This window comes from Gavia stellata, chromosome 7 (genome assembly GCF_030936135.1).
Source record: "Gavia stellata isolate bGavSte3 chromosome 7, bGavSte3.hap2, whole genome shotgun sequence".
Classification (NCBI taxonomy): Eukaryota; Metazoa; Chordata; class Aves; order Gaviiformes; family Gaviidae; genus Gavia; species Gavia stellata.
Window position 1 is genome coordinate 7,534,743 of NC_082600.1, and position 24,331 is coordinate 7,559,073.

The window sequence follows — 24,331 nt, forward strand, 5'->3', positions numbered from 1 at the left end:
GGCAGGGGCGGGCAGCCGCCCGCCGCACCGCCCCCCCCCGCCGCGGCCTGCCCCGCGCTCCCCGGCTGCGAGGCGGACCCCGCGGGAGTCCCGTGGCCGTCGGGGCTGGCGCGTAACCCGGCCCCGGGGCTGGCGCAGTCAAGGCTGCGGCGATAAGCGCTGGGTTTGTGGGGGAGAGGCCATGCATGTGACAGGGGGTGAAGGTCGGTTTCTGGGAGCGGGGCCCTGTGTTATTGCCCACCCTCGACGTGGCCCCGAGGGGAGGGGAGGGCTGCCCGGCCTTTTCCTGCTCGTAAACAACGCTGGCCGCTGCACGTCCTGGGGCATGGCGCGGGTGTCCGGGGTGGTTTGGCTTCGGTGTTGAGAGATCAAAACCTGGCGTTTAGACATCAAAAGCCACTGCCTGCCCTGCTGAGGAGAGCCTCACGGCTGTCCCTTGCAGACAGTGATGGTTCCTCTCCCCCCTGGAGCTCCCCGGCGGCCCCCAGCCCAGCTGCAGTCACCCCCTGCTCTCGTCACAGGCCGTGCTGCATCCTTTTTGCAGGAGGCTTTTGGGACAGGTCTTGTTTAATGTCTTTATTGATGATCTGGATGAGGGGATAGAGTGCACCCTGAGTAAGTTTGCAGACGACACCAAGTTGGGTGGGAGTGTTGATCTGCTCGAGGGTAGGAGGGCTCTGCAGAGGGATCTGGACAGGCTGGATCGATGGGCTGAGGCCAATTGTATGAGGTTCAACAAGGCCAAGTGCCGGGTCCTGCACTTGGGTCACAACAACCCCGTGCAACGCTACAGACTTGGGGATGAGTGGCTGGAAAGCTCCCCTGCAGAAAAGGACCTGGGGGTGTTGACTGACATCCGGCTGAAGATGAGCCAGCAGTGTGCCCAGGTGGCCAAGAAGGCCAAGGGCATCCTGGCCTGTATCAGAAATGGTGTGGCCAGCAGGAGCAGGGAGGTGATCATGCCCCTGTACTCGGCACTGGTGAGGCCGCACCTCGAATCCTGTGTTCAGTTTTGGGCCCCTCACTACAAGAGGGACACTGAGGTGCTGGAGCGTGTCCAGAGAAGGGCAACAAAGCTGGTGAGGGGTCTGGAGCACAAGTCTTATGAGGAGCAGCTGAGGGAACTGGGGTTGTTCAGTCTGGAGAAGAGGAGGCTGAGGGGAGACCTTCTCGCTCTCTACAACTACCTGAAAGGAGGTTGCAGAGAGGTGGGTGTTGGTCTCTTCTCCCAAGTGACAAGTGACAGGACAAGAGGAAATGGCCTCAAGTTGCGCCAGGGGAGGTTCAGGCTGGATATTAGGAAAAAGTTCTTTACTGAGAGAGTAGTGAAACATTGGAATAGGCTGCCCAGGGAGGTGGTAGAGTCACCCTCCCTGGAGTTATTCAAGGAGCGTGTGGATGTGGCATTGTGGGATGTGGCTTGATGGGCATGGTGCTGTGTGGTGGGTGTTGGGTGGGTTGGTGTGTGTGGTGTTTGTTTTTTTTTTTTTTTTAGTTTGGACTTGATGATCTTACAGGTCTTTTCCAACCTTAGTGATTCTGTGATTCTGTGAGGCAGCGGGTCATTTCACAGCGTGGAGGTCTTCCCTGACCAGGTTTCTGCAGTAATGCTACCCTTGGCCATACCTGCTGCTGCGCCAGCAGCCAAGGCGAACCCAGTTCTCACATACGCCTGCTCTGGCCAACATGGCAGACCTTGGGTTTAAACCCTGGGCTCCGAAATCCGTGGTGCTGGATACCCACAGGTGCTAAAAACCCAGGGAGTGCAGCATTTGTGGACATCACATCACTCATCTACAGCTCTTCACCATAGATTTGCTAGTGCTTATGTGCAGAGACGCAAAACTCTGTTCTTACTATCTTGATGTTTGAAAGTCTTTCATAGCAGGACGTACAGATATAAAAGAGGAACCCATAATAATTTCTGCCTCTTTGCCAGACACTTGACACAAATGCATGCAGAGCTTATGTAGGACAGGCTGCATAGCTGTTCAGAGAGGCACAGAGACCCTCACAATGAGACAAAATCTCACGGGCTAAAGCCCCTGATCTATCGGAAGACTTAGCACGGGATGCTTGTGCAGTTTGCACGGGATGTTCGTGTTTACTGCACGCAGCTGCTTGGTCTGTCCCAGTTCCACTGATGAGCAACGGATTCGTGAATCAACACCTGAATTGCCACAAAATTTGCATTACGGCTTTCTGAGGCAAAACACACCCATGGTCTACCTTTAAACATTTAGGGTCTGACTGATTTTTCAGCAAATCAGTCAGAACCTAATCCATATGACACGGAAAAGTTGACAGAAAAATAAAAAATATACCGCAAACATACTTAATTTCTGTCAATAGCACCAATCCTCAACGGTGTCTAAACCAATCGCTACTTAAATGGTGGTTGTGTTTCAGAATAGAAACAGGTCTTTAGAGGTTATGAAGGAAGACTATCACAGGAACTACTATGACTGTTCACAGTTACACAGCGCAGTTACAGATGTTCTTTGTATTTCCCTGTTTTCTCCTGTTTCACTGAGTTGAGAACTATTTTGTGTTCATGCAATGCATAGCATAATGGAACCTTAATGCCAAACAAAACATAAATAACATAAATAAATAGCAAGTAATTTAAAGTATTTTCCTTACTTTCCAATGGAAATTTAGGGCATGATGAACAAGTTTTCTCATTGCAAAATTCAGCTGTCCATCCCTGCCAGATCTTTATAAGCCCTGGTAAAAAAATTTCTGGGTCTTCTTTCCTCCTTGTGCTAAATACACGTGGTGCACACACGATCGTGGAGCTTTGCACCACAACACACCAGAACAGGCAGTATAAAGTTGGAAGAGGACATACACTGCACCTGCACAGTATATTTTATATATATTATATATATTTTTTTATATATATATTCCCAGCAGGGATTTTCCTGGCTATCCCCAAAGAGACAGGTATGCAGCAGCTCAGGCTGAACACAGAAAGGATGCGTAGGAGACACTCATGAGGTCCCAACATCCTGTGATGGGCGAGTGGTGAGAATTTATCCTATAACTCTGTGCTTCAGCCCTTCTTTTACAACAAAACTGAGTAAAATAGATTTCTCCTGTTAAAAAAGAAGTTCAGTTACGCAGTTCTTGTGTATTGGTACACCTGCATAATCACCATCAGTGGGGATTTTACTGCCTATCCTCAAGATTACAAAGACAGGCATGACATGCCTGCTCAGTGCATGAAGGCATGCTCAGCATCAGACTGAGCATGGGAAGGAGAGCATTGGAAAAAGTTACAAGGTCCTTTACAAAGTAATGTCCATTCTTGCTGTTTTCCAACTTAGAAAAAGTAAATACGCTCATCTCATTAGTATTATCGTAATGATAGCTAAATATACTTAAGGAATTATCTTAATTATACACACCCGAGTCTATTAAAAAGATTTCTTTTGAGATCCCCACCAGCTAAAAAGCAGTAAAGCTACCACAGGCTGCAGCTTTTACACATGGATGCTGTAAACCATCCGAATCAGGCCAGACTGTGAGATTTCTTCTCAACCCCAAAGTAACTGACAAAAGATTGATGGGAGTTCAGGGTTGCCAGCTTCCAGGCTCACCTTAACGGCCAGCAGTGCTCTCTGACTTTCCTTGCTGGAAGTACAACTTTGAGTGTTGACAAAGCATACGCTCTGCTTGTTGCTTCAGCGCCAGCAACTACTTAGAGAAGAGCTGTTTGACAAAGTACCAAATAAAAGTGAAACATCTCTTAAAGGATCACATTATAACGAAGCCCTTGGATTTAACCAACATCTGACTTCCCAAGGAACACCAAAAATATTTCTCCTTCTAATGCCTGAACTTAGTTTCCACCTGAGAAGCTAATTTTCACCTTCTGAAGAGGCCATTACTGCTAACAGTTTTTAAAAGTCAACCAAAGTCAACCTGAACATCAACTGAATGAATGACAATTCTGTTGCACTTTGTGCTGTCATTGATGCAGACAGCACTTTGGAGTTCAGTAAACATATTCTGACATCTATACAAAGTACTTAACTGCAGTTGTGAAGAGCCAATGTAAAGCTGAAGTACAGGCTCTGAAAACAACATGAGAAATAGTTACCAAGGTGGGAGGTCACAGTCGTGCTCCACACCCTGCTGTGAACCTTGCTGAGGTTCCCCATGTTGACTCTGTGGCAGCAGATAACAGATCAATTAAACTCAGCACATAACATGATAACGTGCCTTATTCTTAAGAGTTACACAAATTATATTGACACACTTACTTAATGTAAATAAAAGCAAAATAAACTGCCTTCAGTCTCCAAAGCAGTAAGGCAGAAATAAATGTTTGATTAGATTGCTGTTCCTATATATTTATTTTTTTCTTCAGTTGTGCAGTGTCAAGAAGACCTTGTGCAAAAGTGCAATGGCACAGTGGAACTGGGGGATTGAATGGATGGAGGGCTGTCCTGCGGAGAAAGACTTGGGGATACTGGTGGGTGAAAAGATGGACATGAGCCGGCATTGTGCGCTGGCAGCCCACATTCTCCCCCCCTGCTCTGCTCTGGTGAGACCCCACCTGAAGTACTGCGTCCAGCTCTGCGTCCCCCAGCACAAAAAAGACATGGACCTGTCAGAGCACTTCAGAGGAGGGCCGTGAAAACGAACAGAGGGCTGGAACACCTCTCCTTTGAAGAAAGGCTGAGAGAGGTGTGGTTGTTCAGCCTGGAGAAGAGAAGATGCTGGGGAGACCTTATTGTGGCCTTTTAACATATAAAGGGGGCTTATAAGAAACACGGAGACAGACTTTTTACCAGGGCCTGTAGTGACAGGACAAGGGGCAACGGTTTTAAACTGAAAGTGGGTAGATCTAGTTTGAGTATAAGGAAGAAATGTTTTACTATGAGGGTGATGAGACACTGTTGTGGATCCAGAGAAGTTGTGGATGCCCCATCATTGGGAGTGTTCAAGGTCAGGCTGGATGTGGCTCTGAGCACTCTGATCTAGTGAAAGATGTCCCTGCCCACGGCAGGGGGTTTGGAGTAGCTGATCTTTAAGGTCCCTTTCAACCCAAACCATTCTGTGATTCTATGATTCTATAAAATGAGTAAATTTTCACAGATTTATGGGTGAAGTGCTTCCTCTATGAATGTTCACAAGGGGGCCTCAGACAACTTGATGGCAGCTCTGGTGATAACACTGGGAGAGCATGGGTGTGTATATTTTCCACAGTACTGTGATGCAATTTCTTTGATCCATGTTAGAGTAAATAAAGCTCCAGTGCAATTAGCTGAGATTATTTCAGTGTCTGTGTAAAACATAGATTTGAAAAATGCTCTTACTTCACTAAATTATTTATGCGGGTACAATAACATTAAAATGAATAGCAATAAGTAGAGCAGCACTATATTCCCTTTTCCTGTATTTCCTCTTCCACTCTGAGCAAAACAGAACAGCTTCTAAGGAAAAAAGCTCTTTGCTTTGTTTAGGAAAACAAAATTTTAGGGAGAATCCATCATAAAATGAGTGCAAGTGAAGTAAGGCCAGTTTTGACTCCATGCTGTCTGCTTCAGAATGTTACCTATGCCATACGGTTTAGTGCTGCTAGAAGAGAAGACAAACAAACACACATCCAGGCAAAGACAGTCCTAGGTAAACATAATGGAGTGCCAAAAATACCGCGTACATAAATCTGTCTGATCAGACAGTGGACATATACATTACTTCTTTATATTTTTATTTTATATCTTTTTTACCTGCAAATTACTATTTAAGAAAATATTGTCTCTTTTGTAATAAAATTTACTGAAAACTTAAAAATTTATCCTAGGTAAGGGACATCCATTTGAGCCTTTTAAATGCATTTTAAAATGCATTTTGATCCGATGCTGATTTGAGGTACAATTCTGCTGTCACTATGTCAGTGAAATTTTTCCTATTGCTTACAAAGAGCACAAGCTGTCTGCTTTCTGCATCGGAATTACCTTCTTGAGTTCAAGTCTCTGAGTTTTTGTGCACTTAAGCCTCTGCATTCCTAGCTATCCTAATCTCCTCCCATTTCAGCTTTTAGCACATCGTTCAATCTTCATGGGTTCTTCCCCTTTAGGCCCAGGCCACTTAAAGACAAACTTGAAGGAAATAACTTCCATCTTTTCTTCCTTCAAATCTGTCCTTAATTTTACTTACTCCTTGCATCCATTTCATTTCAGTCTGTTTAGTTAAGGTTTTGTGTGTGAGCTCCCATCAGTTTAAAACTTGGGAGTCTAGTTCTAATTAGGGCAAGCTGAACTACCGTGTCTTCTATCCATTTTTAAAACAGTAAATAAAACTGTTGGTACTGCCTTCCTGGCCACTGCATTACAGTTTAGTACAACCTGTTCCCAAGCAATAGAAGGTAAATCGGAGAAATTGCTTTTTTGCCAGAGTAAGCTACATCTGTACCAGTAAGTCAAACAGGGCCAAGGCGTGGAGTCATACACTGGCACATCATCATCCATACTTTTAAACTGGTATCGTGGTTCGTGGTATGGCTTTGCCTACAAACACTGTCCCAGGGAATGTGGGGTATGTCTGAGGGGCATCAGCTACAGACACAAGCCAGGTCAGGCCAGTTGGTCTCAGGACTAGAAGGTCCTGATTGTGGTACTCAGTAGCAAAGACATAGCAAAGGTGGTTACTTGAATCTTTCCAAGTGTTCAGTTAAGCAAACCCTAAGTTAAAGTGGTGTAACTGTGAGTAAATCATTCTTTCCTCCTCTCTTCTCCCTACACCTCACTGTTTCCTCCCTCAGCAAAAAATACAGAGAAAAAACAGCTGATAACAACAGAGCATCACAGAGAAATACAAAATAGTAATATAAAAATACACAGTGGCAAGACAACTCTTATTCAGCCAGCCAGGACAAATATAGGAAGCATCTTCAGACACAGAAGTAGATGACTCCTGGTTGTTGGTCAGTGACTTTTTGTGGCATCCCCTGGGAAGGATTTCCTCAATATAAGAAGCGAGAGCCATTTTCTACCCTCTACCCAGTGTGACACTTGGGTTTGAAGCTCTAAAACTCTGCAGTGATCCCAGCCACCTGCAGCTACACTGGGCCCTGCCCTTCTTCCAAATCTCACATCCATGACTTTTCAATTAGATTATAAACTGCTTGGCTTGGCTTTTTGTTTGCAAAGCACTCGGCGTGCTTTTACTGGCACCTGCATTAACTGTATCTGTTTAGAAGGGGCATGTTACTTTTTGAAGGACAACATTTGCCTCCAGACAAAGAGCTCCTGCATATCAAGTCTCCCTCGCTGACCTAACTAGATATTTGAATGGGACTTAAGTGTTCCAGATGTGTCCTTCACATAAGAGTGAATTTTATTTAGGACTGCCTGCCTGAGCTCTGCTCATTCCTCTAGCCCACACTACTTTGACTTCTTTTCCTGTTTATTGACATTAAAAGCACTTTTACTCAGAGAAATAATAAAAAGAGAAATCCAGAAAAACTCCAGCCTTTTCTGTGGGAGGTGGGCCATTTATATGAAGATAAGATTTGTTTAGTATGATGGGACAGTGATGGAACCCAGAGTCCTTAGGTTGTATTATCCATTTCCTTTTCTTAACATACTTTCTTTGGTTTACATTAAGGGGTGTGACTAAATCACCTGTGTTTATATAAATAAACGACATACAGAACATGTTCAGGTTATTTGAACAAAACTCCATTTGATGATAATGGCATTTTGCTTGTGTGACATTAGTACTATGTAATTCTTCATGATTATTCAAGTTAAATATCAGAAGTCTAGATACAAATATACGAAGGACTTTTCCTCAGAGGAATAGCTAGAGGTGAAGGCTAGAACGTATCTGAACATACCATGTCATATGAATACATCATATCTGGATAAGTGAGGGAAAGCAAGTATTTAATGTTTTTCTTTAAAAAAAGCTTTCTCACTTCCTTAATATGGAACAAACCTCTCGTGATGGTGAAGAAGAGGAAGACATTATCATTGATATTTACATTCCGATTCTTAGATCCCTGTTCTGCGTCTGTCATCCTGGTCTGGGTTACAAGGTCACCAAAGTCAACAGAAGGATTTGTGCCCCCTTTTCCACATTTGGAATTTTCCAAATACATACATAGCTATATAAAACAGTATTTATTCAATTTAAATCTTTTGTAATGAATCTAGAAAGGTTTCTTTCTGTGTAGGCTCACTCATTGCACTAGTACTGAAAAGACTACTCATACAGGGAACTAGTGAAAACTTTCTCTCCTGCATCATTTAACATCAAGTGAGGGATAGGAGAAGGAGAAGAAGGTGGTGCCCAAGAGGCTGATTCTGCACAGCTTCGTCTTCCTGAGCACTCGCTATAGTCAGCAGAAACAAACTCCATCCTGGGAGTGGCCAGGGAACATAAATTGGGAACCTGCTCTGAATCCTGCGCTGAAAGATTTTCTCTTCCTCTGTCCCCTTATACAGCAGTAGCTTATGGAGCAGCTTATGGAAGGAATGTCTCCCAAAACCCATGAAAAGATACTTCAGGGAATGAGTCCTTTAGTGGCTGTTAGCCAACGACAGAATCAGATAATTATAATTCCTTTCCTAATCCCCAAATTATTATATTTTTTTCTTAATTATTAGTACTACTTTTTTGACAGCCTCTTAATAGTGCAGTTTTCCTAAGACAGTTAGTTTCCCTTCATTTTCGTTAATGTATTCCTTTTTGGTTTTAATAGAGAACTAAATTAAAGTTTACTTCTTTTTTTACATTCATATTGTTCACAATTCCTGCACAAATCTGGGACTGGGTTTGCTCTCCAGCTCAGGCACCCTCTGCTGGTCTTCCCAAAGCAAAACACAAAATACCAAGAGAATTTTCATTAACAACCAACATTTTTAAGAGAAAAATCCAGATTCCTGTTTCTAAACCTTTTACCACCAGAATATAAATTATAAGGAAGATCAGCTTTAGGGCTGTAAACTGTGCACGGGGGGAGTTTTTTAATGAATTCAAGAAAATAATTGCATAATCAAGCATGTGAACCTGTGGAATTTCTTAGGCAAAAAGTCCAAAAATGAACATGGCCTAAAAAGCTGATCACAGTCTGACCTGGCTCTTAGCAGAACCCTGTGATTGGCATTTTAATGAAGATATTATGTAAGGAGCTCTAGAAGCAGATGCTACTGGGGACTTTTTTTTTCTGTGTACCTCAGTTAACAAAAGTCATAGGCAGTAGTCCTGCTTAAATACTACATATTGAAAGGAGGTAAACAGGTAAGGACATACAGTGGCTAAATATTAGCTTCCATTCCAGTAACACGATAAACAGAGAGCTGATGTAATTATTCATCTGGGAAAATCCCTGGGTGTCAGAGAAGTAAATTGGAGCATAGCACTTTCATAATCAGCTGACGGATAGGACATGCTGATGTTGGGAGAGGATAAGTCTGGTGCACCTGGTACTCCAACAGTCCCTTTCTGGTAACCAAAACCAAGAAGACTGCTCTAACTACTACCAACATCTAAAAAAGTTTCCTGCACTGCCCAGGATCAGGCAGATGTGGGTCTGTCAGGAAGGTGGCCCTGTTCCTCTTCTGAAGGGTATAGGACGGTATGCTGCAAGAAGTTACGTTTAAAATCTGCAGGAACACAAATCCAAGATGTGTACGTGATTTGATGAGCATTTCACCTACTCCACTTTCTGAAGTCAACTTTTACTTGACATTAAGGCTCAGTGCAAGCAACCAGGTGCTTTGTTGAGGATCCATCAGCTTTCTGTGTATGGTAGCACAGGCGTCAACCCAGAGAGGTTCAGGAGAGTCACAAAAGAGAGTAACATTTTATTTTGCATAGCTGAGTTTTTTAATGATGTGAAAAAGCATTTTATATGTCACAGCAACAGGCAAGATACTAACCACGAGTATTTAAATCAAAGGTGTGTAAGCAGCCTTTTGTTACCTCTCCCAGGCAAGTAATTCTTCAATGTACTGGAGAAAGTGCAGTAGAGGGCCACCAAGATGAAGAGAGACTTAGAGAACCATCTCAGTTCAGCTGGAAGAAGAGAAACGTAAGGGGAGATTTCATTGCTGTCTTCAACTGCAGACTCTTTTCAGAGCTACATACTGATAAGACAAGAGAAAACGGACGCAAATCACAACACAGGAAATTCTGACTGGAAACACAGAAACAGGTGCCCAGAAAGGTGGAATGCCCATTCTCAAAGATATTCAAAACTCAGCGGGACAAAGACCTGAGCAACCCCATCTTGTTGGACCTGCTTTGAGCCAGGGGTTGAACTAGATGACCTCCAGAAGTCCCTTCGAACCAAAATTATTATGATTTTACGATAAATGACTACTGTATTATTAATCCAGCTTAAATTGATGAAAGTCATTTTGACAGTGCTAATGCTTCCCTGAGCAAATAAGAAATTTAAACCCAATCCAGGCCCGCTGAAGTTAGTGGGAATCTTGAGTTTAACTTGAAAGGCATTGGATCAACTTCAACGCTTTTAGGATTCATGTTCAGAAAAGATCCTAAACTTCATTTTTGTAGACAGCATTAGAAATTGCATCAGGGTGGCGTTGCTTTTTACTGTGGGTTTCTCAGCAGGTTGCTTTCGCAGCTGAGATGAGGACAAAGCATTCCACAACTGCTGTCTTTGAATATTCACAAATTCTACCTAGACAGTTAGCAGCAGAAGGAAATGTTTGTATGTAACTTTGCTTTTCAGTTTGCACTTGCAGGAAAATTCCTATTTGCTAACTGTTACTGGTAATGAGCCTCTCATCTAACTTGGGTTCAGCTCAGGTCAACTGCCACTTTCATGTTGAGACAGTGTCTATATTAATTGAAATTTATGTCATAGAATGGCAATCTTGTGACCTCTGTAGAGTGAGCTAATGATTCCCATCCCGTTGTCAGCAGACTGCTGTGAATTAATAGCACCAATGCTTTCCCTTTTTCACCTCATCATTTTTCTCATCTTTGTAAGACAAGCTTTTTTCCTCTTCCTTATCTTGTCTCTTACGAGGGATTATATTATTTATTTTGAACATAAAACAGAGTAAAACAACACAAGGGAGTAATTGGAATACGACACGATAAATGTCAAGTACTAGCCAATTATTTTGATTATTCCTATAAAAGTTAAAAAATGCAAAAAAGAAGTGTGTTTGTAAAAATATAATGTATGCCTTTACACACACAAATATAACGGAAACATAGATTTATTTTAATAAATACATGAGTGATATGCTACAATGAATGAAAACAAGCAAGAGAACAAATGTATTTCAAATCTTTAAAAGAAATCACATTCCCAAATCTCTCAAGGAGTAGTTGGACTCCTAATCCATTAGATGAACTGAAATTTCCTGAGAAGGAAGGATACCTTTCTGTTTAGGATGGGGACTCAGATTATCTCCAAGTAGCATCCATGTTTTGAGTAACACTCTGATATTAAGCTGCACCACATTACTTGCACTTAAACATTCTACAAAAGATCTGATGCTAATGTGACCTGCAATATGAGATTTTCCTTCCCTGATAGGTTCCTCCTCGTGAAACTCTGAGCCTGAACTGCACAACAAGCAGTTTCTTTTCATAATGGCCCTTATTGCTTTGCTAATATTTTGTTCTGCACCATCCTCAAAGAAACACAACACCATCAAGGGGGGCAAGGGTTGTCATAAAAATGCTAAAAATCCAAATTACTACTTGTTTTGCTTTCCTGAGAAAACCATCACGTATAGCTTGTGATCTCATACCCATTTTCCTCATGTCCCTTATGCCAGCAAACCTGAAACAATGTCTTTACTTCTTACAGTCATACCATGTCAGCACCTATGTAATGAAACTAAATTTAAACTTCAGTAATGTTGACAACTAAAGAAGGCCTAAGTGGCAAAATCCGGCTCCAGAACAGGATTATCCTTTAAATCCCAGACTCTCCAGAATCCTTGGTACTGTGTAAAACCTATTTTGCAAAATATTAAGTAATGTTCAGATTTCAAGTATCTCCACACCTTAGCTATTTGATTCTGACACAGTTTAATTTAACTAATTAACACCAAAAAAATTATCTCCTCGGCTGTGTCCAGGCTAACAGGCTTGTTAAAAGAGACAACTGATTGAACAGGTTTATATGAATGAATGTTGCAGAAAGTAAGTTGTGTTTCGCTGTACAAAGGCGGCGACTAGATCTGGCAATTTGAAGAAGAAAAGGACTAGTAACACAAAAAACGGAGTTTACAGAATATAAATCTTATCTTTTCATAAGAACTAATCTCCTTCACATCTGGAAATTCCAGTCTTTATCGAATTTCAGAATCTCTTGCTTGAATGTTAATAATTATAAAACTCTAAGAGCATCATAAGACTCTTGATGACTCAGTATGAAGTATTCTTATGCATCAACAGTCTGACATGTAATTTTAGCTGTGATTGCTAAGCTAATTTTTAGGTTAAACAACTGACAATTGTAGGCAGGCCCATTAAAATTGGCTGGGATAACAGCCGTTTTTATAACATGCTAATGACTAAGGGTTTGATCCTGCAACACTGAGGTCAATGGAAGCTTTGTCACTGCGGCGAGGATACAGGCCTTCATGCACGGACTACTAACAGCAAATGAAAACAGCAACTTACATATACCCCTGCATTTTTAAAACAGAAGAACCATCTAATGAACGGAATAGGCTAAAGCCTAGATGATAAAATATTCTGGTTGTTCTCTACTTCACAGCTTGCCTTACAGCTAAAGAAGATCTTCTTAGGAAGACTAAACTTTCAGGAATTGAACACAAAGATGCTGTAAGCATTCACCACTGATAGATGAAGATTCAATAAAGTGTTGGAAAGAACCATAGAAAGGTATCTGTGCTGGAGTCTTGTTGTGTGTGAATTCGACCCAGCCTTTAGAATACTTCAGCTTATGTTTTCTACTAATGTTGCTTTAAGCTGAATCATGGTTTCTATGCTGAAGAGCAACACAGATGGTCCCAATGAGACCATTTACGTCGTACCATCATGAATCTGGTAGATAGCACAGGGGCCAAAATGAATTGACATACCCTGGAATACCATGCCAGCGCTTCTGCAGACACCAAGCATGTCTATTTTGTCCCTTCTTATGTAACAGGTTCAGGACACGCAGGCTTTCTCGCAAGACTTTTCCATTTCAACCACTGAGGCAGCTGAGATTCTAACGGGAGGGGGAAAAAAAATCAATATTTAAATGGCTCTCTTTTTTCTCTCATTTTTCATTTTCTTTACAATGCTTGTAGACTATATTGATGTTCCTTTTTAATCTCCCCATTTCACATGAAAAGTGAATTTTCCTGGCCACCAGGTCTTCAGTGACATTTTGCTACAGATAGAAGGAACCACATGAAATGCAGGTGATTTGCAGATGAGCTCTGAAAACCTTGACAAATTGCATTCATCTTCCTGAGCTGCCTGAATTTTTGTCTTCTTACTTTTGTGTAAGTTTTGGACTTTTGTAGAAATAGGGAGATGCCATGCTTTTCCCATATTTCACATACAAAAAAGTAGGAGAAAAATGGCGGGACAAAAATAATAACTATTCTAGAATAAAGCTTTATATTAATTTTCAGCATAAAAGGATTTTCCCTCTATTGATATTTAGGTTTTTACTGTACTTTGCTTTTGCCGATTTTCCTGAATTGCAGGTTACTTCTGTCAGCAAATTCTCACTGGAAAAATAAAACTCATGACTGAGCATTGCTTTCTGTCTCTTACAGCTAGAATAAGAAAACCACATTGTGATGCCCTAATGATTTTGTACCTGATTTTGTAGATTGAAAATTACTAGCGTTTGTTTTTAACAAATGCCCTAACTGTTTGAATGTTGGTTTAAAAAGCTATCAGGAAAGCATAAATCTCATCTCAGAGGGGGCAAAGCATGGCTCTTTGTGTAGCACTTTTCAAGACTCTAGCAGAAAGCAAATATTATCAGAACTGCTGCATTTCAAGAATGCAGAACATTGGCATCCCATATTCTTCAAAAGTCCCAAGTCTTTGTGACATCTTTCAGATAAATTGTTTGGATATAGGATACACCCTAGGTGTGCACTTTTGATGATTTAAACATTATATGATTATTAATCATAGCTACAGCACTGGCATTTTATGGAGTTCCCAATGGCACAGCTGCCTGAGCAGATACCTACAGATGACATCACACCAGGGTGTTGCAGGAATAGTACCAAGAAGACGTAAAGCCTGCAGCACAGTCATCCAGCTGGCTTTTAGATTCCAAAAATAGGTACAGGCCACTGGAGGAGATGGCACAGGGCATCAGTACCTCACAAGCCAAGTATAAAGTTCTAGCAAGTCCATGATCACACTATTGTATATCATTAATATGAAGATTTCTAATAGAGAAACTCTAAGCGCCACGGGTAATTAATTAATTTTAGCCATCTGAAAATTAAGGGTCTAGTCTAAGTGGTCATCTCAGGTTCTTCTGTAGTCATAGAAACTATAGGAGAGAAAAAGTCACCCTCAGACAGCAACTCGCCCAACCTGCTTTAGATGCCAGTGTAAGCATGGGAGTAATGATCATCCGAAGGTGCCTGTCTCTCTCCGCTGAACCAAGACAGCCCGGACAACAACTTGATTATACGTCTAATATTTAGATGAGCATTATTAGGTGATACAAATCCTATTCCAAACAAAACAAAACCCCACAGCCTACCAGCTTTTTAGGCTGCAGGGTACAGGGTACCTTCAAATACATTATTTCCCATCTACGTCAAATATTCATGGTAGACAGTAAAAGAAACAGGGACGATAAGTAAGGGAAGCTGAAACTAAAAGGCCCTGCTTTTCCTGACGTTTTGAGTAAACTACATGTGAGACACTGAAGGAAGGACAGCTTTTTCGCTTAGGGATCAAGAAATCTAAATCATGCAACACAACAGCTAATATTTGTCCTCTCTTTAAAGAATGTACAGACACAATTCCGAAACCTCATGATATACCTTATAATAAAAGAAGTTTAGCAGACTGGTATTAAAACTGAAAGAGTTACAAGGAGCAGTGGGCAATACCAACACACAGACATTACAGCAGACTCCTATGGAATATGGCCATTATGATGAAAACTGATTCCCAAACGCAGTTAAATTGCCATGTGATCCCAGCAGCAACTGCAGTCCTGTATTTTATGGGAAATGATGTCATTGGGAACAGCTTCATTGGACAAAGAGTGGCATTTTCTAAATTGACAGTTTCAATGAATACGTTGGACAAAATCATCCTCCTGCCTGCAATAACCAAGTGTGCATAGGTGGTAAATATCTATTTATTTAGATACATAGATTTTTTTAGAAATACTCTTGGCAAATACCATCCATCTAAAGACTTTTTTAAAGCTGTAACAGGAAGCAGGAAAAAACCCTCTAAAAATAACATTCTCTAAAAATATCCAGTGGAATAGCACATCATTTTAAATATGCTTTGTTATGCTAACACAAATTTCTTGTTCCAAACATTGAAATATGATTCTCCTCAACAATTCAGTCATGGTTTATGATGCACTGTTGAAAGAGTTTCGCAATGGTTCTTGCTGGTGCCACCTTGACTGTGGTGACTACAGGTCCCAATCAGCTGTATCCCATCTTGATCTACAGCTAAAGGGAAAATAAAGAGTTGTACGCTGGGAGATGTAGTCTCATCAGCTACAAATACGCATAGGCGAGGCATACGTTACACACAGCTGTTTTATACTAATTAAATGCAATGTCTGAATTTCTTGTAAATATTTATTCCCATTGTCAGTACAACAGGTCAGGCAAAACTAGGAAACTAAATAAAAGTTACACTTTAAGAAAATACTGTGGTAATTTGACTCCATCCAATTTCCCACGAAAAACATATAAATAGAAAATGACAGCAGCAAACTCGCTGCTGTCATTACATTCCTGCAGCTTAAAACTAGGGCATCACACAAAAAGCTGGGCCATGTTTTCATTCACTTTTATGTAAAAAAAAAAAACCGCACAAAAACACAGCTCTAGGTAACACAGAATCTAAATGAAATCCACAACTGTATATAATTCGAAGTGTTAGGAGAGATTTATTAAAGTGGAAAAGGAGGGTGAAAAATTAAATTTATGTTTAGGTGTAGAGGTTAAAGAAGCATGGCACATGCCTGCATAAACTCTACCTTGTCTGTATATTGCAGAAGTCTTGAGGGGAAAAAAAAAAAAAAGAAGAAATGCAGTTTTAAAAACCTGAACTGCATCAAAGTTGTAACTAATTGTCTTTGGATACCAAGAGGAAATTCAAAATTGCATTGACAAAGAAAATGGGAATTACTCCGTGACCTTCCAAAATCTCCCTTTCATTGTGGAACACGCTGCATGTATTCCGCTTCCCCCGCAACACATTTTCAGAATAATTTGCATTTAAATCTCCCTAAAGGTTTGCTTCCACTGACAAATTTTGCTGCATTTAACTACAATTCAAAGTCCTTAAATAGTTAACACAACATCGAGCAGCACTGAGTGGTGTTCAGTATCATGCTAACAAACACGATCAGGATGAATACAGCGAGATCGGCTCCAAACGTACCATTCAGTCACAGTCAGCAATGGAAACTGGAGATTTTGTAATCACACTGAAACACAGTCAGGAAAGCCCTACAACGATGAAGTTTTGTTGTATTTGTTACAGCTTTTTTAGCTATCTCCGGGTAGGGCTTTGCTGTTTTTGTAGGTCTTATCTGCGCAAGAGCCCTCAATTAACTATCTTCAGTCGTTGGCACACTCGGGTTGAAGCTGCGCTGATTGTTATCTACAATGGCTGGGGGAACATAACCAGCGATTTGAAGGGTTTTCCCAACATTCAGTTTACGGAAACCTTAACATATGGCTGTTTGTTCTGATTGCTGTTAACGATGGAAACCATCTAAAGTAGACAACCTTCCTGATTCTTTAGCTAAGTACCCACTTCACCTTTCCCCAGCCCTCTTCAGTATCTCTCCCTCTGTAGTCAATTCCTTCTTCACAACCTCGAAACTACTATGCATCCCTAATCCTCCCTTTAAAGGCACTCCTCCCTTTAAAAGCTCTCCTTTAAAAGCATCCACTCCACCTTCAAAAATCCCCAGCCCCGTCATTTAACCCTGCCTTGCTGGAATTAGCCGCACGGACGGTTCCCCCCCCGCCCCGAACCGTCCCTCTCCCAGCCAGGCCCCGCTCCCACCGCAGCCTCCCCGAGCTTCCACCCGCCCCGCCAGATTCACATCCCCCGGTTAGACAAAACAGGTTTGTCTAATAGCTTGTCCTCTAGATTTGCTCCCTGCAGACTGGCGGGGGGAGTCACTCCCAGAACATACTCCCGTCCCTTTTGTCAACAGGCCAGCCTTCATCAAAGGGTGGCTGAAAATCATGGGATTATTAAACCCATTATGCGTTCATTACTGGTAATCCGCTGCTGATTTTGCCAGCAGTTGTGCTTTCGGCAGGGAAGCCTGCAGGGCTCTGGTTTAGCCGAGTAAGAGGATATCCCAGCGCGTCCCTGCGGCCGTGCGCCTGCCCGCGGCTTTGGGGACGGGACAGGAGCAGGGTGGCTGGTCCTCCGCCTGGCCCCGGCGAGGAGCAAGAGGCGCTGCTCCCCGCGCCCGTCGCCTCCTCAGGGAGGCGAGGCACACCGCTGCGGCTGACCCTGCCAGGGCCTCAGCCCCGCTCCCTCGGCCTCAGGCGAGCGAGAGGGACCGGGACCGGGACCGGGACCGGGACCGGGACCCGGACCCGGACCCAACGCAGCAGCCATGGGCGCTCGCGCCGACTTCTCCCCTCAGGCAAGGGGGCGGTGCCGATGACGTCTTTGCTCCCCCACCCCGCCCAAGCGCGTGCCTCGCCCACGCGCTTCGCGCATGCTCAATGCGGCCCGGCGGGGGGGCGGGACACGGGACGGAGGGTGATGTAATACCTCTAAAGGCCTCGCTCCGTCTGCCCCCCCCCCCCCCCTTGCAGCTCTCCCAGCCCCAACATCCGGGTATCCCGCCCGCTACGCCAGAGGCGGGTTTTTGCCCTGAAAAGCGTCGTTTGTGGCGTTTTGGTGTTTTGATTTTTTTCTAAGGGGGGGAGGGGTGGCCGGCGCGTGCGCACGCGCCCCTGGCGAGGAGGGAAAGGGCGAGGGGGCGCGCGCGCGCGCACTCGCTCCCGTCCCGTTCCCTCCCCCCCCCCCCCCCGCCTGCGGCGCGCGCGCGCGGTGGCCGCGGCGGGGGAGGGGAGCGGTAGCAGGCAGCCGCGCGAGGCAGCGGCGCCCGGCGCGCCTGCGCAGAGGGGAGGAGGAGGCGGCAGCGGCGGCGCAGTGCGTGTGTGTGTGTGTCTGCGCGAGAGGCGGGGGGGCCGACGACGCTCCGCGGCGCTGCGCGAGTGGGCGCGGAGCTCGGGCGGGCGGGAGGGGGCCGGGGTGGGGGGGCCGGCGGCGGCCGAGCGGCGGCGGCGAGCGAGGAAGGGGGTAGAGGAGCGGAAGGCGAGATGAGCGCTGGACTCCCCCTGGGCAGAGAGCCGCCCTCGACAGCCGCCGCCTGTGAATGAACTGAGGCGAGGCCGCCAGCCGGGTGTCCCCCTCCTCCTTCTCCCCCTCCTTCCCCTTCTCCCCCGGCCGGCCCGCCCGCCGCCGGCCCCACCGCGGACGTCCCCGCCTGCCCCCGGCCTCCCTGCCCCCACGCACCTTCGGCAGCGCGGAGCGCGGCCCTGCCCGCCACAGCCGGCGCCGTCCGCCGCGGCCGGGGGGGGGTAAGTGGAGCTGCGCAGTGCGGGGCCTCCGGCGGGCCGGGCTGAGGCGGGGTGAGGGGGTGGCGGCGGGGCCGGGCTACGCCGGGGCGCCGGAGGGCCGCGTCCGCCGCCGCCTGGGCCCCGGGGCCTGTAAACAAGCGGGGGTGGCCTGCGCGGGGGCTGCTCTTCCTCTCGGCTCTGCGGGAGGAGGTGGGGGTCGTCCCTCCTGTAGCCCGGGTGAGGAGCGAGGCGCCATCCCCGGCAGCAGCAGCTGGTACGAGGTCGGGGCGGCGAGAGGCAGGGAAATGGGAAGGGGGGCGGCGCGGGTACGAGCCTGCTTGGGATGCTGCTGCCAGGACCCCCCCCCCCCCCCCACTCCCCCCCCATTGCCCGGGGCTGAAGGTGGACCGACCGCGGGGCTCCGCTGCGCAGCCCCTGCATTGCAGGCGCCTTCCTAAAAGGGTGGGGGGTGGCACGGCAGCCCCTTGGGGCTGGGCATGGGGAAAGAGGGAGGAGGAGGGTGAGCAGAGGGGTTTGGGCCTGGCTCAGGTAGCAGCAGCTTTCCTTTTCTCCCCTCTCTCCCTCCTCCTTTTCTTGGCCGATTCAGGGTTCATTTAATAATGGCTATAAACAGCCTCCTCTCCCATCGCCACCCAAACGCTTGGGGCACGGCACTGGGAAAAAAAAAAACGCATCTATTTATAAAGCACCCCACCCTAGCGAGGGTCGGAGCATCAAGCACTCCCCAAATAGTGACATTATTATGCAGCGGGCGGTTTTCCCTTGCCAACGCCTTTCAGGCGTTTAAAGTTTGAGAGGGATTTCGCTGCCTTTGAAAACAATGTTGCGAGCAAAGGTTACGCTGATGATCTGTGATCTGTCATAGCGTGCGTGTTAATAGCAGATAGAAGAAAACGCAGTCCTCGATTAAAAAGTTGTCTAGCGATGTGCTGGATAATTGGGCTTGCATGTTAAATGCTAGAGGTTCTGAGCATACGTCTAACCTTTTTATTACATTAGCTTGTATTATAGTAGATATGATAGAGCTTTAAGACTGGCTGCAGGTTAATAGTTTCAGAAGTGATTTTGTAGACATTTGTTCATTATGTATTTGTATTTATATAGTACAATTAAAATACTTCAGTGTTGCCATGTGTATGGCAAAATTTTGTTGTTGCAAAACTAACGTTTAAGTTTACAGTAGTGATTGTGAGGAACTAAGTTTTTTGAGTTGTACCTTTTGTCAAATGAGAAAGTGACGGTCGTTCAGATGGCCTGTGAGGTAACCTTAAGGTTTAAGGTCCTATGTGTCACACAAAGGAATTTTTTACTTTTAATTTTTTAAGCAGAAGGCAGTTTTAGATCCTGAGAGCAGTAGGTTTGAAGGTAGGTGGTATATCTTCCTTAGGTTGTGATGTTTAACATCAGAGTAAGTAGAATCATTTTATAAAGTAAAAGTTCTAATACTTGTGATTCTAGGAAGTAACTTTCCAAATATGAGCCCGTGTAGCACTTTCCTGAGCCTGTACATGTACCATTTCAGTGGTTAGATGGCTGAAGCAGGATTTGTGAAGCACTAGTGAAATTGAAGCATAGATGGCTGCTGTTACTCAGGTCCCTGTGTGAATTGCCAAATGACCAAGAATTGTGCAAGTTCTACCCGCATTTCTTCTCTGATAATATCCCTTCTGTTACTATTCATAGTTTTTCTATGAATAACATCAGAGACAGGGGATGGGGGGAAAAAACATGGGTTCAGGGAAGTGTTACATTTTACTGATCCAATCAAAGTAGCAGTCAAAGGAAAGGTGTTGAAGGAAAGCAGTTTTGATAGGTGTACCAGCATTTTTCCCTGGGGTAGGGACAGCTGCTCCTAAAGTTTTCTCTTCCAGGCCTTTCTGGGTCTACCTTTTGTATATGAGACTGGGCTAAGAGTAAAAGACTTGCTGATGCATCATGGCACTTATTAATGTTTTCCTCACAGACATAGATATCTGATAAAACCCTCTGATAAACATACCTTGTACTGGATAGAGCTGGTCTGTACTCTCATGCTCTTCTGGCATAGCCATGTTTTCCTCGTATACAGTCAAGGCCTAGTGCTGGTTACTAGGTTTAGTCCTTTGGTTGGTGGTTGTCTGTAGTTGTCTGGTAAATCTCTCCCCTTGAGGTACAGTAGAAAACTATACCTGTTTTCCAAGTATTTACTTAACTGTCTATAGGTAAGCTTGAGATACTTTTGTTGAAACCGAGGAGGAGAGATGGAAATGCCAAATGACTGGTGAAGCTTGCAGGTCTAAACAAGCAGAACTCACTTAGTGCAATTTGAATGAAAGCAGAATACAAAAAAAGTTTCTTCTATAAAATCAAGCTAGTTGCTTCTTATCTGGAGTGCAGCTTATGCAGTGAAGTTGAGTCATTCTTGCTGAGATAGCATTTTAAGAACTGTCGTTAAAATGCTTAGATATTTAACTCTGGCACAGTATAATTTGCAAACTTATGTAACTGGTATGTTTTTGAATGCAGCTGTCAATAAGAGATCTTATTGCACTTTTCCTTTTTAGTGGAACTAGGGAATATAAAGCAGCTGCTTTCACAAGATGACCTAAATATAAGTCATTTAACAATAATTTATTTCTTAGTAAAATATTGACATTACTATTGACTTAATTTTCACATGTTCAAGTCTATTCTGATGTATAAACACTTTTTTACGTAATTGGTTAAGGAGAACTGCATTGCAATTAAGTGATTGAAAAATGGAGGTTGTGCTATTAAATAAGCCAGTTTTGGAATGGGAAGTACTGTAAAATAATTGTATTCACTTTGTCTCTGCTGATAGTAACAGTGTTTGAAGTCAAGACAACAGTGACTTAGCATAGCTACACCTGAGCCAAACAACATTTATTCTTACTATTCCATATGGCCCTTTGTAATTTTTGCTCCTCTTTTCTCATAAATTGTACTTACTTTTCCATTTTTTTGAAACATTGGTGTTATCATCTGTAACTGTTTTTAAATGAGGCAACCTATAGTCTCATTTGTTCTTTTCAAAATTAAGCTCTTTTTGGATACTGCTTTGTTGCTGAATTCTTACTGATCTCTGTAGTTTTAGTAACATGATCCAAATTTCAGTTAAAAATACTAGGATAAGAAATAAACTGTAAAATTTAAACATGCTTAACTACAATGCTCTTCATTGAAAGAATGGCAAATTGCAAAGTATAAAGTCCGTGTAAACAATATGTAATCCCTGAAACAATGCTGGTGTTCTTAGGATGTTTAGAAGATCCAGGGAATGTACGTAAAATGTGATTTTTATGGTATTTTACATACATTCCATTAGCCAGTGCATAAAAATCTTGTTTAAGAAGGATTCATGTGTTTGAGCCATGGTGTGGTGTGGATCACAGTGGAGATAGCATTATCTCCTTGTAGCTTCTTGGTGTTGCTCCTGTTGCTATCTGTCTGTGAAGGAACAATTTAGGATTTATTAAGATTTAATATTGCTAGAGTAAATCATTTAAATCTTAAGACTAGGAAGAATGTTTAGACCAAGGAAATTGTAATCGGGGCAGGAGAAGAAAGCAAGTGTGATACCATGGAGTGAGTAGACTGATTTTTTTTTGTTCCTGAATAGAGGTAGTATCCGGCTGAGTGTTACTGGTGTTAAACCAATGCTGTGAGGTCTGCTTTTCTATATTTCTATCTGCTATAAGGTCTGCTTTTCTGTTTTTCTATCTGCTTAACTCTGCTCTGTGTTAAACCACATACTAAGTTACAGATGTCGGTCAAGTATCTTATTTTTTTATTTCTGTTTGTGTTTAAACTGAACAAGCCTTTGTTTTACTGGGTGTTCATTTTAATTTTTTTGTTTTCACATACCCGTAAAATTAACTAATGGATATTTCAGCTTTCTACCAAAGTCTACGAAACAGAGTGTGTTTATAAATATGTGAAACAGTTTCTCAGATTTTTTTTAACAGCTCTTCTAAAAAGGTGTTTATATGTGACTAAAACAACAGAATAAAAACTTCCTTCAGCTACCGATAGTTCCAATGAAGTACACTTCTGTTTAGAGTGTAAACTTTATAGCAGTGTACTAGCAAAAGAGCATCCAAGAGTGATGCAAAGGAAAAAACAAAACTGGCTAGTCAGGTTTCGATATTGAAATGTAGAGAAATGCTAGCAGGTTACACGTAGAGGAAGAAGTACATTAGCCTCTTTATTGCTAACATCTTAATGTTCTCAGTTCAGGTAAAAGTATTTTAATAATAAAAAGGTCTCTAAAGTCTTCTAAGATAATAGTTTACAAACCCAAGAAACTCCAGTGTAACATGACTTGTATTCTGATAGCTGCAGTTTAAATAAAGCAAAGCGCTTAAATGTGGTTACGCTGATACACCACGTGCAACTGAATTATGTGGGACTACTCAGATGTATGATGTTGCTCTCATGCTTAAATGCCTTGCTGGATTGTGACCTAGAGGATGAAGTGTGCTTTCATGTTTGGGTCTCAGCTGTAACTTGAAAGATTTTCCGTATCTATGCATACAATTCATTTTAACTGCCAAATGTACTTTTGATCTGGAATTTGAATGGTGGTCTGTATTCTTCTTGACTGTATATCATACCTGTTTCTGCATAAAATTCTGTTGTATTTTTTACTTACGAAATACCCTAAAACGCAATAGCCACGAGAACTGTGTAAACTGTGCCTAAGCTCTTTGTGTTTGGAGATGAGTTTAAGGAATTCTCCAGCTGTCTGCTAAGTTAAGTAAAACCCAGTCTTCAGAAGGGGCTGCAGAATGCAGAAAAATGTGGGTGGGTAATTGGTTAGTATTAAGTTGTAGGAACATTTCATGAAGAAAGAATCGGTTTCTATCAGTAAATCGTTTTCTGTTTCCCCCAATTGATTATAGTAAGTACTTGGACAGACTCTTCTTAAAAATCTAGCACTGCTTCTCTCTGTAAAGAACCATTCTGAGGCTGCAGCATGAGGCCCTGTAAGCTCAGGAAATGCTGGCATTAGCACTGCTTATATTTTGAAGAACAGGTGAATTTGACAGTGTCCTCATATGGTGACCAGGATATTTAGAGCAGCAATGAACTAAAGCTTGGACTCAGGAGAGCACCTTACTGCCTTGTTCATCATGGGCAAATCTGTCAACTCCGCACTAATAGTGATAAAAGTGAACTTGGTAATCACTGTGACCCTCAGAGGAAAGCCTTGTGTCCTGAAAGTTATTGCCTGCATAAAAGGCTAAAACAACAGGGTTTTTCCCTTGGTTTCTTTTTTTATATTTTTATGTAGTCTTGGGAGAAAAATCTACTTTATTGCAGCAGTCATCCTCTGTCCTTGTTCTTTTAATGAGATAGGAATGCTGGGGATGTGAGGACAAAATAGCTTTGTAAATAGAAGCTCTGTGTGTGTACAAATTAACGAACTCCAGCTTTTCTTAAGCTTTGAGGATTTGACTTCCAGGTCTTAATGTGCTTCTGGCATAGTTTTGATGTCATTTCCTTGCAAGCAAAGCCAGGTTACAGCTGTACACTTCAGAACATTTCCTATTTTATTCCTGTTTTATTCC

General features: G+C 43.3%; 1 protein-coding gene across 1 annotated transcript in view; it reads left to right on the plus strand.

Annotated features, from left to right (window-relative positions):
• Window positions 1-18,979: 18,979 nt before the first annotated feature.
• PPM1A (protein phosphatase, Mg2+/Mn2+ dependent 1A) overlaps window positions 18,980-24,331 on the plus strand; it is a 28,316-nt gene continuing 22,964 nt past the window's right edge. The window contains exon 1 of the mRNA XM_059819623.1: window positions 18,980-19,014. The gene's annotated coding sequence lies outside the window, so the exon portion shown is untranslated. The remainder of the gene's footprint in view (window positions 19,015-24,331) is intronic.